We start from the raw sequence: 13,189 nt of genomic DNA on the forward strand, positions 1-13,189 counted from the left end.
ATTCTCTATTTGGCTAACTACTCGGGGGTTCCTGCCCGCCTACCAAAGGCAAGGTAGGAATTAAGGTTGGATAGATCGTGAGAGAGATAGAGACTAGAGAGATCGAGAATGTGACTATGAGCATTATATTCCTCCTCATGATCGGGACAAAGCCAAGGAGTCAAATAGCATCGACCCTGAGAAATTCAAAATCGAGGATGTTTTGACAAGGATCTTAAATAGAGTAGAAGGAATGGACAAAATGTTCCATGAATTAAAAGGTGATTTTTCTCAACTTTATCAAATCGTGATGTCTCATTCTGCTTCTATCAAGCAATTGGAAACTCAAGTCTGGAAAATCTCCACACAACTAAATGCTAGACCTAAAGGTAGACTCCCTAGTGACACAATTACTAATCCAAAGAATGATGCTCAAGTTCTAGCAATCTTCACAAGGAGTGGGAAAATACTTATGAGCCCGTTAGCAAAAATACGAGTGAAAATTTGCTCAAGGATAAAGCAAAGGAGATGATGAATCAAAGAAAATATACAATTGATGAGAAAGACACCAATGAGAGTGATGAAGAAGTGGTTGAAATTAGAAAACCACAAGATGACATATGACCAACTATGCAAGTTCCTCCCTCATTCTCTCAATGGTTGAATAAAAAAAGAAGGAGATAAATTGAGAAAGTTCACGACCAAACTTAGCAATGTATCAATAAATATCTCATTGCTTGAAACATCTAAGAGATCCCGAGATATGCTAAGTTGATAAAAAAGTTGATGTCTAAAAAGAAACTCATTGAAGGTGATACCATTGAGGTTACTCATCGATGTAGCGCTATCACGGATAGCAAGGTTGTGGAAAATAAAGATGACCCCAATGCATTTAGTATCCCATGCATAATTGGGACACATGAGTTTGCAAAATCTTTATGTGACCTTGGTACGAGTATCAACCTAATGCCTTTTGTCATATACAAGAAACTTGGCTTGGATTCCCCTACATCGACTTCTATGCGGCTTTTGATGGTGGACCGATCTATAAAAAAGGCTGGTGGTTATATTGTTTTATGTTCTTGTGAAAGTGGAAAAGTTTATTCTCTCGACATACTTTGTGGTATTGGACTGTGAAATAGACCAAGAGGTGACTATCATTCTTGGTTTCCCTTTCTTAGCCATTGGGAGAGCCATTATCGATCTAGAGGCCATACTATTAGGCAGTGAAGCTTACACTTATTCACTAATTATGACGATTCACTAGGGCCTCTTTCCTCCTCCTTTTTATACTAATTCGTAGGGGTAGGGACCCCCACAAAGGGTTGTAGATCAAGTATACAACCGGTACCCAACTTCCCATAAATGATAAGATAATGGAAGATTCTTAGGAGATAGCTCACGTACGATTCAGGAGCCGAGCCTGGGGGAGATAAAATTTAGAGTGCAGGAAGATGAGATCTCTTTCAAAATTTGCAAGGTAAAGAAGCAAAACTCAAATTTGCAAGTAGTATCTATGGTGGATGTTGAAAATGAGAAGGTGAATGAAGAGGAGTTTGAGGATCGACCTTGAGAATGATCAGAGGAGGACGTCGTGCCACAACGTTAACTAAGGTGCTAGGTGGATGCCACGAGAGTGGCTTGTATACTTTTTGTTATGTTTTTGTAGTATTGATGTTATTTTTCTTTGCATAGTTCTAGTCCATGCATTTGTAGCACTTTGAAGTGAGATGGATGATCTTAAAGAAAGGGAAAGTGTGAAATTCTTCTTTGAAAAACTAAATAGGGGAAAATATAGGAGCAGAATCGCTCTCAGTTACCATGATTGCGGTCCCCAATTACGATCGCAGTCATGCGGGTGTCAGTGATCGTGGTCCCTTGGTCGTGGTCACGGCCAATTCAGGCATTTAACCCCTATGGTCCCCTCATTTCCTTCACACTCCCTTTGTTTATAAGAGAGTAATCTCTAATTTGGGTTGATTTCCAGCTAAGTTTGTGAGCTCTTAAGAATCATCCTTGCACCTCTTTGCATCAAAACCCTGGTAGGTGACATGAATCCATGATTTTACTTTTGAGAATAGGCCATAGAATGCATAATTAAGAAAGGGCCTAAATTTTGATTGTTATGCTTACCTTATTGTCATACTTGGTATTGGTGTGATATTGGCTGCTTGATTAGGGTGTGCACAAGTGGGGAAACCTTGAGTACCAAACAATGGGTGAGAAAGGTAGACAAATGAGATATGCACAACAAGTGTTTTATAAAATGCTCATTTTATAATACTAATTTTTGCTCTCTAAAAAGCACATTCACACACTTGATAACATTCTTCCACTGATTTTCATATGCATCCGCATTATAGAGCATGCTAGTAGCTTAAATTTGGGATAAAAATCTAAACATGCAAAGCTGACTAGAAAATAGCCTTAGGTAGCGCGACTGCAAACATAGAACGCAATCGCGGTAACACGAACGCTGTCCGAACTCGTGATTGCAGTAACTGAGGATAGTTTCCTGCCAGGCCAAAAATCCTACACTTCTAATTTTAGTCAAGCAACACCAAACACCTAGTCCAATGAACTCTAGTGATCAATATAGCATAGTTTGCATGATTAAAATGATATCAAAGGATATAATGTGTGCTTAGTTCTTTCAGGACAACAACATGGATAAGTATGATAACATCTAATTCATGGAACTCGGGTGCCACACTCTTTACTATAGGGATCTTCTGAGAACAAATCTTCTCTCAGAGAGAGGAATTTTCTTGGACAATATACCAGAGAAACTACCAGCACTTCATGAAAAACTTGAAGCCATACGGTGGTAGTGCTTTACCCCAGATTCATGCATTAAAAATGAGCAATGGGTCCATGAATTTTATACTAATATTAGTGAAGTCTCTTTTTCAGACCCTCTCAAAGTGACCGTTAAGATTCAGGGAAAGCCGGTGAAAGTTGGGGCTAAACAAATCAATGATGTTTATGGGCTCAAATAGGCAAATATGGGTGAATTCAAAGTGAAGGGGTGTAAGATAGGGAGCTGGTTGGCGCAAAGGCTATGCACTGAAAAGGAAGTCTCTTGGACCAAGACTAAAAGCAACACTTCTATGAACGACTTTACTTCCGAGGCTAGGGTATGGTTGCACATCATTTGTAGCCGAGTTTCAACTTGCACTCACATGATAGCAGTCCCAAAATTGCATGCCCGGATGGTTGCATATGTTTTGGATAGTTTCCCACTTGATGTTGGTCAACTCGTGGCCAATGAAATAAATCATTTCAAGAACCAAGGAGGTACACATCTTTTTTTTCCCTTCTTTAATTACTGAGCTTTGCAAGAGATCGAGGGTGGAAGAGTATGCTAGCGATACATGGGTGCATCCTAGTGACCTTATTTACCCTTTGAGAATTTGAGGCGAGGGCGCACCCAATAGAAGCAAGAAAAGAAATATCAATTTGGAAAAGCCGACATACAGTAGGCCCAAGTCTCATAGGACAATCACCACAAAACCTCTTAAGAAGATTGGAGTAAATGTTGTAACCATCAAAGAGCTAATGTCTAGTTTGCTCCAAGGACCGGGAGATCCTTCCACCACTCATCATTCCTATGTGTCATGTGCCAATTATGACAAGTATAAGGAGGACCAAAATAAGCAAGAAGCTATCATTGATAAGCTTGAAAAGGCCTACTCCTTTTTAGTGGAGTCACATCGAGACCTCTGGATCGCAAATGAAAAAATGTTTACAAGGGAGAAGAAGAGGGATAAATACTTTAGCAGAATATGGAAGGGCGTGAAGGGCCTATAGAGGGTCCTACGCCCTTGAGATAGACTTCCTTCTTCTTGGGTGGACAGTGAAGATGTAACGACCCAATTTTCTGAAACCAAAATATCACACAATGCTTATGATCCTAAAGGACCACAAGCCAACCCTCTACTGATATCTGGACCTGAACACTGCATAATATAGATAATAAATGTGGAAACTGACCATAAGGTTCAAAACATCTAAAAATACTCAAAATTTAAAACTGAATACTGATACATCTGTCCGAAAAGCCTCTAAACTATCTGAGCTGTGGAGTTGATAGGACATGTCCCCAACTAACTCCGTCTACTGAAAATAAATAAAATCGGATGCAATAATGATAAAAGGATCATCCTCGAATGAAAAGGACTCACTGCTATGTCTACTATTGCTGATTGGGACTGAGATGCTAAGGGTACTTTGGATCTCGTGCCTCTGAACCTATGGTGTCAAATAAAACACCATAGCACAAATGCGTTAGTACGAGCATATACTGAGTATGGAGATGAGGTAAGGCTAAATGCAAGGGTTTATGCATGAACAATTACTTAACTGAATAATCATGAGAGTACTGAATGAGAACACATGCATGAATGCACGCACCATAACTGAAATCATCGTGACTCAAAATATTGAAACTGATTAACTGAATCTACTCATATCAATGACTGAATTCTGAGCTTTCTACACTTGACTGATTGAATCGGAGATCAAACCTCTCTAACGGAAGATTCCAGAATCTACTATAAATGATAAGAAATGATTATGTCCGAATCTGACAACAAGAATGCTCAATTGAATCTGAGACTAGATCAAGCCTATCTGATGAAAGACTACTGAATCTCATTATCTAACCGAACGACACTGAACTTTAAATAGAGTACTCGATTACTACAGAGGTTAGAACTAAATAGTTGAATAATATTAGATCTGAGTTGGGTACAGAATTGAGGCTAGATTACTAGCGATACTGAGATTACGACAATTACAGAGAGTACTAAGATTTCTTAAATTTTGTATCTATCTGAGAATATAGAGTTCTATAACTCTCTAAGTTTTGAGAATCAAGGCTCGACTGGAATTATCGTGAAAACTAGCACGGGCTCTAGACAATAGCTAAATTATCGGGTATAAATACCCCCAGGACTCGATAACATAAAAGTAAAACATAACCATTCTTGAATAATCAAGCCCATGGACAATCATTCTCGATCACAATCACTAAGGCATCACTTCAAGCATTTAGGAATCCTAAACATGTAATAACATAGGGGGACATGCTATTGGATCATGCTCCATTAAATAAGGTCTTGCATCAAACACTTGGCATGTATTAAAGTCTTAGTATGTATCAAAGAGCACATAATTGGGGAATTTCATGCTATCATGTCATAATTCATTCACTAAGTCTTTTCAACAAACACTTGACATGCATGGGCTTGTACACAATTGGGGATTTCTAGTCAACATTCTATAATGGCTCTAATTACTTCTCATAAGAAATTTATCAAACATATGGGGAGCATGCTTTGCTTATTCAACAATTTTTCTTCACTTAATTGACATGAATACATCACTTAACAAGAAAATTGAAGAGGGTTTATGATGAACATTACATGAATATCCTATACTAGGGTCAAAGCTTGAAAAACTTGCAAATAAACATGAATCGAAACTCAATAATAGCATGAACTTCAATTTCAGCTCACATGAATCATGAAAACCCACAAACATAAGATCTTTGAATTTTAGAAAAGGGTTCTTGGGCTTGTTGGATGAATGGGACCCAAGAATCAACATCTACATACCTTAGAGAAACTCTTTCTTGGAAGCTCTTGGAGAGATTCTTGAATTCTTAATTTCTCTTGATTTTTCTTGAAGAAGAAGGATTTTGGTTTTTGAGAAACCCTAGTTTTTTTATGTTGAAGATGAGAAATAAAGTTGTGAGACTTGATCGGATATCAATAGGGGATGAAAAGAGTGTGGAAAATATGAAAAATCTCCTTAAAAAATCAAGTTAAAAATGCTGAACGGGGGCTGCGACGGTCGAAGCGATGGTCCGTCGCTCAAAAGAATACACTGCCTCGAGGTGACAGTCGAAGTGATGGTCCATCGCAAACCCGATGGTCCATTGGATTGTTCATCGCACGTTGGCCAAGATGAGGTTACACTGCCTCAGCGCGACGGTCCCAGCGATGGTCCATCGCAGCCTCGATGGTCCGTCGTCCTGGCCGTCGAACTTGGACCAGGAAAGGGAGTCACTTCCTTAGTTGGGATAGGCTGGGTGACGGTCCATCGAAAGCTCGATGTTCCCACAACTCGGCCGTTGCACCTGGGTGGTTTCGACTATTTTCAGTAAAACGGCTATAACTTACTCGTTCGATGTCGGATTTTGACAAAATTGGTATCGATGGAAAGATTATTCAATGCTCTACATGAAAAAAAATCTGATATTAGGGAAATTATACACGTTTCAAAATATTTCTCACTTGGAAAGACACTTTTTAACCGTTTTGGACCAGATTTATGCTTCACTTGACACGCTCTAATGCTCAGACTATGAGAGAAATTTATGGGGTCTTACATTATGTCCCCCTTTGAAACATTCATCCTCAAATTTTGGTTGATAGTCTAACAATACTAATCAACTGAACTTACTCAAGGAACGAGAACATCTGAAACATGACTATGCAATGAGAACCACTGATACTCTGAGTTCTCATATTGGATATGCATACCTTACGTATGGAATACTCGACTCAAGCTACTCATAAGCAGAATTCTCATAATAGACATGCATATCTGATGCATGGATGCATAACTGGGATAATCTCATGAATACATGACTGAACACACTGAAAAAGTGAACTCTTTCTACTGAACGTGCATATCTAATGCATGAATGTCTAACTGAACTGACTCTCAAAAGAATGACTGGCTATGCAATGATAACTGATAACTTCATAAGGAGAGTCTGAACATGCAAATAAATGAGTCCAAGAGCATGAGAGCATCATAATATCATGGGGTATCTCCCCATTGGGACTCTATATTCCTCTTCAAACACCTTGCTGAAATACTGGGGAGGTGCATGGGGCATCTACGAACTAGGTCATGATTGACTGACTTAGATCTGAAACTCATGCATGACTCATGCTGACATATAAGCTCAAAATGGAAGAAAAGGATCTAGCAATGCATATAAAAAAGATAAAGGACTCATAACATACCCGTTTCTATATCAGGGAACCTTTCCTGATCATGGAGAGCCTGAAATTGATAGATACTGTTCTAACGCTGACCACTATTGGCACCAAAAGGGGTACTCTGCTGAATAACTCTCTACCCCTCTGAGCTAGCGCTCTACATTCTCGCATCTTGTGGCCTTGCTCACCACACCCAAAGCACACATCACTACTGTATCTACACACACCTAGGTGGCTCTTGCCACACTCTCCACAAAGTGGATTAGTACGAACACCACTAGCACTACTTAGGGCTTTGGATCCTGGTACCCCATCATAACTGACATCCCCAAACTTTGGTACGGGTACACTAGCTAAGGATGGAGCTAGGACTTAAAATCTCTGACTATACTGAGAACCATTACCCCCTGGGACCCTGCCTGAGAGAAACCATGACTACCTGTCTTGGCTCTCTTACTCACTTCCTCTCTTTATTTTGCCTTATCTACCTCAATCTATTGTGCATGCATTATCAGTCTAGAAAGGTCTATATCTTAGTGAAGCATAGCAGTTCTACACTCTTTCAACACTAGTCTGGACACACCAGTCACAAACTTACTCATACTCACTCTAGGGTCACCTATCAAGTCAGGAGCATACTTAGCTAACTGGTTGAACTTAAGACAATACTCTTTCACTGTCATGGAGCCTTGTATCAGGTTCATGAACTCTTCTACCTCATATTCCCTTATCTCTAACGGGAAAAACTTATCTAGAAAGGCATCCTAAAACTCTTGCTAAGTCATGGGAGCTGTATCCTCCCCTCTACCCTTCTTCCATATCACTACCCAATCATGAGCAATATCCTTCAACCTATAGGACGCTAACTCTACACTCTCCTAAAAAATATGCATAATCTGGGTAATCTTCCTCACCTCCTCTAGATAAAGATGTGGGTCCTCACCTACTACTGACCTAAAGAATTCTGGTGGGCTCATTCTCGTGAAATCCCTAATTCTGGCTACGGCTAAACCCCCATCTTGCTGAGGTGGGGACACAACCTGACGGTTACCCTGAACATTAGTCACAGCTTAGGCTAGCACCTAAAAAGTTTCCCGAAACTCTGCATGTGACACATTCTCATTCTCAGGATCTACTGGCGGAGGGGTCTGGTCATCAACCCTATGGATATAATCTCTGCGAGAAGGCATACTCTGTAAATGAAAGGAATAGGTGTGTTAGACTGAGGATCAACTCGAGCTCATGCTCACTCGCATGACTTGAATACTAAAAGAATGGAAACTACTCTTAAAAACATCTTATAACCTCTTGTACATAAATATGGCATGCAAAACACCGATGGACATAACTCTATTATATGCGGCTTTTCAAACTCCCTAGGATACTATTGAACCTTAGGCTCTGATACTAAGTTTGTAACGACCCGATTTTTTGGAATCGAAATGTCACGCGGTGCTTATGATCCCGAAGGACCACAAGATAATCCTCTACTGATATCTATACCTGAACACTGCATAATATAGATAATAAATGCAGAAACTGGCCATAAGGTTCAAAACATCTAAAAGTACTCAAAATTTAAAACTGAATACTGATACATTTGTTCGAAAAGCCTCTAAACTATCTGAGCTGTGGAGTTGATGGGACATGTCCCCAACTAACTCCATCTACTAAAAATATACAAAATCAGATGCAATAATGATAAAAGGATCATCCTCGAATGAAGAAGACTCACTGCTATATCTACTGCTGCTGATTGGGATTGAGCTACTAAGGGTACTCTAGATCTCGTGCCTCTGAACCTATGCTGTCAAATAAAACACCATAGCACAAATGCATCAGTACAGGAATGTGCCAAGTATGAAGATGAGGTAAGGATAAATGCAAGGGCTTATGCATGAACAATTACTTAACTGAATAATCATGAGAGTACTGAATGAGAACACATTCATGAATTCATGCACCATAACTGAAATCATCATCACTCAAAATACTAAAACTGATTAACAGAATCTACTCATATTAATGACTGAATTCTGAGCTTTCTACTCTCGACTGACTGCATTGGAGATCAAACCTCTCTAGCGGATGATTCTAAAATCTACCATCAATGATAAGAAATGATTATGTCCAAATCTGACAAGAAGAATACTCAGTTGAATCTGAGACTAAGATCAAGCCTATCTAATGGGTGATCTCTAGATCCGATACTGAATAACTTTACAAAATCTGAAACTGAGATCAAGCCAATCTGATAGGTGATCTCGGGATCTGATAATGAGATTACTCAATTGAATATGAGACTGAGATCAAGCCTATCTGATAGTGATCTTGGGATCTTATAACAAGAATACTCAACTGAATTTGAAACTGAGATCAAGCCTATCGACGGGTGATCTCGAGATCTGAAAATGAGATTACTCATCTGAATCTGAGACTGGGATCAAGCATATCTGACTGGTGATCTCGGAATCTAATAATGAGATTACTCAACTGAATCTGAGACTAAGATCAAGCCTATCTGATGGGTAATCTATAGATCTGATAATGAGATTACTCAACTGAATCCGAGACTGAGATTAAGCCTATCTGATGGGTGATCTCTAGATCGATACTGAATAACTTTGTATGGGACCAAGCCTATCTGACGGGTGGTCAATGAATCAATAAAACTATCTGAGTTTCTTACTAAGATAGATGACTGTATCTAACAGTCCGAATTTCTAAAGATTGATACTGAAACTGCAATTGTGGGAAGTAGTCACTTAACCGACATGTCCCAAATCTCAATTGGTGGGGTCCAACCTATAACCCCAACTGGAAGAGTGTCAATACCGTGCCACGGGTAAAGACTTCTCTGGTGAAGACTATCTGACGGTGACCCTCGCAGAAATTCAAGCCTAAGGTAATATAGTAGTCAATCCTATCTAATGGGTGACCATCCTTTCCTGACGGGTGACTCCTGTATCCTGCACTGGCTACGTAGTTTTGGAGTTCAGGGATTGCTCCTAAAGACTTTGCCTTTTTGACGGGGAGCCACCATCCCTGCCCTCGCTCGGTGCTAGCTCCTACTCCCAACTGAAAGACTCTAAATTGATTCTTAACTGAACACAAACTAAGCTAAATCTGATACTAATTATGTTTCTCGAATGATTTGACTGAGTTAATCTGAATTCACTTGGTTTTGTATCTGATGGAATACTATTGAATCTCGTTATCTAATTGAATGACACTGAGCTTTGAATAGAGTACTCGATTACTACAGAGGTCAGAACTAAACACTTGAATACTACTAGATCAGAGTTGGGTACAGAACTGAGACTAGATTACTAGCGATACTGAGATTACAATGATTTCAAATATTACTGAGATTTATTAAATTTTGTATCTCTCTGAGAATATAGAGTTTTATAACTTACTGAGTTCTGAGAATCATGGCTCAACTGGAATTATCATGAAAACTAACACGGACTTCAGACAACAGCTAAATTATCGGGTATAAATACCCCCAAGACTCGATAACGTAAAAGTAAAACATAACCATTCTTGAATAATCAAGACCATGGACAATCATTCACCATCACAATCACTAAGGCATCACTTCAAGCATTTAGGAATCCTAAACATGTAATAACATAGGGGGACATGCTATTGGATCATACTCCATTTAGCAGGGTCTTCCATCAAACACTTGGAATGTATTAAAGTCTTAGCATGTATCAAAGAGCACATAATTGGGAAATTTTATGCTATTATGTCACAATTCGTTCTCTAACGCTTTTCAACAAACACTTGACATGCATGGTCTTGCACACAATTGGGGATTTCTAGTCAACATGCTATAATGGATCTAATTCCTTCACATAAGCATTTTATCAAACATATGGGGAGCATGCTTTGCTTATTCAACAATTTTTATTCACTTAATTGACATGAACACATCACTTAACAAGCAAATTGAAGAGGGTTAATCATGAACATCACATGAATGTAGACACCTAATTTCGTCCCTCCCCGATATCGTTTTTACTCATTTTTTACTTTAGCCTACCATGTACCCTTACCCATTTAATTATTCCCCACAAAAATACAAAAAAAAAAAATAAACAAAAACAATACCTCTAACTAACTTATCTTATCCTAACAACCTACCCAATAAAAAGCTTCCACCTCCCTACCCACTCACATTTTTTTTATCCTCACATAATACACCTAACAAAACAAAAAGGACCCATTTTTTGTCACCATCTTCTTCTTGATTTTTTTGGATATACATAGAGGACTAAACATATAATTTAAAAGTGGGGGGGGGGGGTCTTGGATACACCGAAACCAACAGAGAAATTTTTTCTTCCTTTCTTCTTCACAAAAACACCCTCACAGTTGATATAAAAACGCACTTCCATCGTCACTGCCATACACAAACAACCATATATACATCACAGACCTCTCACAGAATTCCCATTCACAGAATCGTATACACACACATACATATACGGGATTCACTCGCAAGCATGGGATTGGGGAATTATTTTTCTTTTGATTAATTCACTGTTAAACACATACACATAAGGGATCCTTGTTATTTTTTGATCAATTTACACCCACCACTCTCAGAAAATCTTCCATTTTCATATACGCACACTATCACGTACGCACATATCAGAGAGGAAAGAGATTGAGGAAGAGGGATAGTGATGAGAGAGAGATTCGAGAGAAGAGAAATTGAGAGAGATCGGAGAACAATAAGGAATTTGGTCTGAATCATTGAGAAAAATAGCGAGAAACATTGACCGAAACAGTTTTCCGGCAACATACCACTGGAAACATTCGTTGTTCTAGGTTTTTTAACTCTTTTCCTCTGTTTTGTTACTGCCGGAGCTCCGACTAAGTGCTAAAGATAACCCAGCATGGATTCCAGTGGGGTTCGGTCAAATTCGGTTGGAAATTATTAATTTTTCGTTTGTATCAACGTCTTTTAAGTTGGTTTTGATTCCTGTTTGGGTTTGCGGGTCTCGATACTGAGCTGGTGTCGATCATTTTGAGGTTTTTCATCGGGTCAAAATCTGTCCAGTTTGTATTTCTCTATATCGAGTCGAGTTTGGTCGTGGTTGAGGTTCGGTTGGAGGTTTTTAGATACAGACTCTTTTAATTCGAATAACATTGAGTTTAAAAGCTTCAAATTAAGGTCCAATTCTACTCTTTTCCTTTTTTTATTTCATTATTGATGATATCCGTTCATTGGATTGAATATCGTGTTGGGATGAATTGATACTTAGTTTGATTTGTTGCTGATTCCCTTGATTATATATGGTGTGATGATATGATATCATTTGAGATTTAAAATTGGTAATTTGAGTATAGAATTGGGGGTGGGAATTAAAAGATCGAGTAAGGTGAACGTTGATTAATTTTGATTCATTGTTGGATATTGTTGAAACTGATAGTATCATGGTTTAGATTGTTAAATTGGTAGGCAAATACTAAGTTTGGGTAGGCAAATTGTAGAAAAATGGAAGATGGTGATTTACTGAATGTGTGAATATTCGTTGAATGGTTCTTTCTATTTTAATGCACAAAAATTGAGAAAATGTATTCATTTTACCGGGGAATGCCTCGAGATTTTATGTATTTATTCACCGGTGAATGCCCCGATGTATCATGTTGGCGGAAAATGATCGTGATGAAGGCCCGCGGCGTTGGGTAAAGCATTGGAGCTTACTCTAGGATTAGTTTAGAATAGGATTTATATTTTCGTATTTTTCTATTTTTGGTCTGTATAATTGGACTGGACTTTACATTTTGAATTTTTTTGTTTTTGCTTATTGTTTGATTATTTTGCCTACTTTTTGTGGTTTATACATTTCTTAGTGTCAAAAAAATAGTTGATACACTCTACCAAGCGACCGTGGTTGAACCACGGGATCGAGGGGTGCCTAACACCTTCCCCTCGGTCAACAGAATTCCTTAGTCGGAATCTCTGATCGCAAACCATTTTATAGAGTCAAATAGTTTTGAAAAGGGTTTTCCAATGGTGACTTGGCACACCCGATTTATGCCAAGTTGCGACTCTGAATTTTGATTGTTAAAAATTATCCTTTTTCGAACAAATTTTCATCTTTTGTCACTTTAATAATTAAAACCCTTTCGAACATTAAATTATAACCATTTTTTTATTTTTGGAGTCGAAAGAT

Source organism: Capsicum annuum, chromosome 2 (assembly GCF_002878395.1).
Source record: "Capsicum annuum cultivar UCD-10X-F1 chromosome 2, UCD10Xv1.1, whole genome shotgun sequence".
Lineage (NCBI taxonomy): Eukaryota > Viridiplantae > Streptophyta > Magnoliopsida > Solanales > Solanaceae > Capsicum > Capsicum annuum.